Source organism: Triticum urartu, chromosome 7A (genome assembly GCF_056163025.1).
Source record: "Triticum urartu cultivar PI428250 chromosome 7A, HENAU_Tu73, whole genome shotgun sequence".
NCBI lineage: Eukaryota > Viridiplantae > Streptophyta > Magnoliopsida > Poales > Poaceae > Triticum > Triticum urartu.
In genome coordinates, this window is record NC_141879.1 from 357,136,312 (window position 1) to 357,141,593 (window position 5,282).

The 5,282-nt window shown below is 63.5% G+C and overlaps 1 pseudogene; it reads right to left on the reverse strand.

Moving 5' to 3' along the window:
• Positions 1-3,343: 3,343 nt before the first annotated feature.
• LOC147959588 (uncharacterized) lies at positions 3,344-4,264 on the reverse strand (annotated as a pseudogene).
• Between the last annotated feature and the right edge of the window lie 1,018 nt (positions 4,265-5,282).

Here is a 5,282-nt window from a genome sequence, read left to right on the forward strand (position 1 = left end):
AGTTGGCCCGGGGACTGGCCGCCTGGAGTTATATTCGAAGTCCTACCCGCAGTCAGACGAGTAGTGTGCCGGCTCCCAAGCCTTCTCTTGCCAAAAGTCGCAGATCAAAGAACCGGCTGTCCGGCTGGCAAGAGTTAAAGGTAGGAAAGGACGCCCACACGAAAAACGGCTAGGGACTAACGGACTAATATAACAAAAGCTGGTTTTTCTCCCACCACCGACCGACTACCAGAGTAGCCAGCCGGCCGACTTCCATTCACCTCGCTTCAATCTAAGAAAGCTCGAGTAATTGCCTTCCCAAAAGGGGAAGACGGCAAAGGAAACAGCCTAAGGATAAAAAGCATACACGAATGGAAACCAAACATGCACACAATAATATTTACATAAAAGACCTTCAAAAGGCTAGCATTCAACATAGTTCAAATACACCCCCAGTGGGTGGAACTGCGCAAGTTTAATAAAATTGTTCAAAAGGCAACAAGCAGGAAAAAACAAGGACGGCAGATTAAGCCAAGGGAGCGACTGGCGAGTCGGGCAGGTCGGTGGAGACGGCAGTGCCGGCTGGAGGAGTGGCCGGCTGGCGAACCTCGGCATGATCACCGCCTCCCGCAGAGGGCGCGCTAGCACGCGCTTCGTTGCTGGAGGCACGATCAGGCTGAGGCTGGGTGGCCGCTTCACCGGTCGGCTCAACGTCTTCGCCTTCCTCTCCTTCGTCGTCTTCGCCTTCATCGCTGGAGGCGATCTCCTCTGCCGAGTCTTCACCCGCTGCCGGGTCCAGCCCGAACCACTCCTTCGGCTGGGCAACGCCGTCGTCATTAATTTCAGGAGTGAAGACGCTGATGTCAGTACACTCGGCGATCGTCGAAGCGCGCTGAGCGATAGCCGGCTGCACCTCCTCCATCTCTTCGTTGGCCTCCAGCCGCCAGGTGCGCAACTGGTTCAGGTTCAGCCCCGGATACCAGGCTCGGACGAACTCCAGCGCCCGCCCAGCTCCAAGCCGGGCTGCCGATGCCTTCCAGGCCTCGAAGCGGCCAACCGCAACCTCCAGCCAGTCGGCAGTCCGACTCGGGGTGCGGGGAATCGTCTCGCTTGGCCAGAGGGCGGACAACACCTGCGCCCCGACGCGCTGGAGGCGGCGGAGCATACGGTGAGCCGGCTGCAGCCGGGCTTGGACCGCCAAGAGTTGCTCCTCAAGCGTCCGGCTCGCGTCCGGCGCGATTTCAGCCCCCGCCTGCCGGCGCGCCTCGTGATGGGCCTCGATGGTTTGGGTGGCGAGGACGGAGTAGCCGGGAAAGTAGTCTGCACAGAGAACAAAAAGCAGCACAAGTCAGAACAAAAATCAGGGATCAAGGGGCAAGCAAGGAGTGAGGAAGGTGGCTTACCATCGATCAGATCCTGGATACGACTGAAGCCCTCGCTCAGTGCCTGCTTCGCTTCAGCCCAGCCCGCCGCTTCGGTCTCGAACTCGGCCTTCAGGGCGTCCTCACTGTCCTGCGCCTTCTTCAGGGCCGCCTTGTGGCTCTCCTCCTGGTCGGCCAACTTCTTGGCCAGGCGGTCACGCTCCAGGACCAAGGCGTTGTACTCGGCTTCCTTGGCGCGAAGGGCGGCCTAGGCCCCGCTGAGCTTCCCCCTCAAGTCGGCATTGGTTCCTACAAGCATGAAGACAAAGGAAAAATTGATAAGGAAGAAGTCGTCAAGGATGATCCGACCCGGCTGCTCAGCAGTCGGCCCGAATCTCGGGGACTACACCCAGTGGGTGCGCTGACGCGCCCCCACAGGAGATGAACGAGACAAAGCACGCACTCTGGCTGCTGGTCAGGTCCTCGGTTCTCCGGCCCAGCTCCTGAGCCTGGGAGTTGAAGGCGGCTGCGCGGAGGTTATGATACTCCTGGAAGATTATACAAGAGGCGAGGATAAGTTAAGTTGTCAGGACCTAGTAAGTTCCAAGCCGCCTGCGCAGCAGCCGACTCGGAACTCGGGGACTACACCCAGTGGGTGCGCTGACGCGCCCCCACAGAAAAAATCAAAAGAGCAAAATAACCAAGGCCAGAAGACTCACCCGGATGACGGCCCGCGTCGCGAGGAACTCTTGGGTGTATCACTGCAGTGAGGCGGCCTGAGCTTGAAGCCGGTTCCGGACCTCCTGGGCCGCCGCGTTCAGCTCGCCCGTCCCCCCGCTGGGAGTCCACTCGGACGTGCTGGCACTGGCCGCCTCCAGGGCCTCCGCCGCCTGGCTAGAGCCCGCATCTTGGTGCGGTTCGGGCGCGGAGGCGCCACCCCCTACGCCCCGGTGCAATGCCAGCTGCACCTTGAGGCCGGCCCCTGCCTCCGGCTCGCCCCCGGACGACTGCTCTGGCGCCGCAGCTGATTGGCCGCTTTGGCCCACTCCAGTCGGCGCCGTCTGCGGTGCCCCCTCCATGAAGATCATGTGCTCCTCCCTCCTCTCCATCACCGGCGGGCCTTGGTCGACCACCTCCGACGGGGGCACGGGAATGTCGGGGGCCACGGCACGGAGGGGAACGACGAGCAGCGGAGGCTGGTTGTGCGAGGCCTCCGCCTCCGTCTCCGCGGATGCCGCCTCCGCCCGGGCCTTGGCCGCCGCGTCGGCCTGCTCCTTCATCGCCTGGGCGGTCCTTCGCTCCGCCGCCTCCCGCTCCTCCCGCGCCTCCCGTGCGTTCCGCTACGTGGCCTCCCTAAGGTCGGCGCGGGGATCCACGCAATGGGAGCCTGAAGACCCTCCAGTCGGCCCGACTACGGAGCCGCCAGGACCCCGCTCAAGGGAAAGCGGTGCCCTGTCCGGCGAATAAAGAAAGGTTTAGAAGAGCTTCGGTCAAAAAAGAAAACAAAAAAATATATGCAAGACATTCGACGACTTACGCCGAGATCGCCTGCGGCTGTTTCACCGCCTTGCGAAAGCGGGCCACCTTCACGGCCGCCTCATCCCGCTTGGTCGCCGCCGTAGAAGCCTTGGATTTCTTCGGCCGGCTGCCGAAGAAGGTCGACGCGGCCCGGCGCTTCTGCGCGCCGCCACGGGCAGCCGGCGCGGCAGACGGGCCCGTGCCTTGATGATCAAGCGCCGACTGGCGGTGCGGGCGGCCTCGACCTCGTCGTCGTCCGGCCAGCCCTCGAGGCCGGCCCCGAGCCCCGCGCCTCCGGCCTCGTCGCCTTCCCCCATGATGGCGTCTTCCATGGCGGCCGCTCCCAGGTCCGGATCGTCGGCATCGTCCACCGTGCGGTCGGGGAGGAGTTGGCGCTCTACCCCTGCGGCCTCGGCTGTCGGCGGAAGAAGAGGGTTCTGCTAAAGGCAAACCAACTGATCAGAGGTCGGCTATCATGAGGCCGGCTACAAAAAGGAAGAAAAGAAGAAAAAACTTACGGCAGGCGGAGGGTTGGCGCGGGAATACGGCTCCTTGCCGTATCGCCAATCCCCGGCGAGCTTGCAGTTGGAGATGTAGTTCACCATGTAAGACACCTCTGCATGAGGCATCTCCCTGGTGCTCAGCCGGCACGGGTCGAAGCGGCCGCTCATCTGGCAAATCATGTGAGGCCGGCCTTGGAGCGGAAGTACCCGACGCTCCACGAAGGCGGCCACCAAGTCGGCTCTGGTCAGGCCCTCTGACTGGATCATCACCCGAAGCCGGGAGACGGCTGCGTTCCCGGCCTAGGACAGCGACCTGGCCCGATAGCTCCACGAAGGTTGCCTCCCAGCCGGCGGGCCGGCTACGTAAGCCGGCAGGTTGACATAGTCGCCTTGCGGGGCGACGTTCCTCACGTAAAAGTAGGACTTCTACCAGAGCTTCACCGACTGGATCAGCGGGATGGGCGGGAACGGATTGTTCTCGCTCGCCCGCCTCATGGCAATGAAGGCTCCGCAGGGGGCGGGCACGCCCGCGGCGACGGTGCCGAGCTTGCTCTGGAAGAATTCCCCCCAGAGCTCGAGCGTGGGGAGAACCCCAAGGAAGCCCTCGCACAGGGTGACGAAAGCCGACAGCAGCATCACCGCGTTGGGCGTGAGGTGATGCGGCTGGAGGTGGTAGAATTCAAGGAAGGCTCGAAGGAATCCGCTCGCCGGGAGGCCGAAGCCGCGCAGGCAGTGTGAGCGGAAGATCACCCGCTCGCCCTCCTCCGGTGCCGGTGAAATCTCCCTCGCCGGCGCTTGACGAACCCGCACGAAGTTCTCGCCCGGCAGGCGCCGCGTCCGGCGGAGGAACTCGACGTGGTCCTTGTGGACGTTGGAGCCATCCCACGAGCTCGACAGCGCCATGCGAGCGACGCGGCGAGGAGCAAGATGATGCGACAACGGAGACGCGCACGACCCTGCTACGGCGGGACCAAAGGAACTGAGAGGTCCGACGGCGGAACGGCGCGGCAAAGGGTTTCTACGGCGGCGGAAAGAAGAAGAAGGAAGGTGAGAAGGGGCGGAGCGAGGGAGAGCGTGCGAGCCTCTGCCGCTCCCCCTACTTATAGACCTGCGCGGCGGAGCCGAGGAGGCGTGGCGTGGGGGAACGTGGGGATCAACTGCGCCCACTCCCCCACGTCCCGCGATTATTGCGCCCTGATGGCGTAATAAAACCGCCGCGGGAAGGCAAGCGGTCCGCGTGGGCCGCAGAAGATCCGCGCTCGGGCCGAGGCCTAGGAGTGGCGGGCCCGGGCCTGCGGCGGCGTCCCGTCGCGTGCGTGCACTGGCAGGATCTCCTTGCGACGTGGCCCGCGGGATGGCGTGCGGTCAGCTCGCAGGCCGACCCGCGTTCCCGCCAACGAGAAACGGGGCTTCCCGAAGACGACGCGCACAAGCATAGCCGGCCCCTCAGGATAGGAAGCTGACCGAGCTTTTCGTCCTTTTGTCAGCCTCGAAGCTCGATCAGCTTCGGGGACTACTGTCGGAGTAAATAACCATGGGTAGCCTAGCCGGCTCCCCCTGGCCCTTCTGAAAAAATTACGAGCCGATCCGGCCTTCAAGAATCCAAGACATGGGGCCGCCTTCCCCTTGCCGGCTGTCTCCCAGGCCAGCTATCGGAAGGCAACCCGACTTTAGCCCTCATGAAGAAAGCCGCGGGAGGGCCGGCTTCGAGAAGCCGGCCGCGAGAAGGCCGACTCCAAGAAGCCGGCTCCCACAAAGCGGTCAAGATTGTACCCTCAAAGTCTACATCCACATAACGGCGATGTGACGGGGCGTGGCTACAGTAAAGCCTGCCACCCCCGAATCCCGGAGCACGCCTGGCACAGTGCGCCGTACGGGTGGCCATGACCCGTCCGGCGCGGCACTGTTGCCACGTTGACCC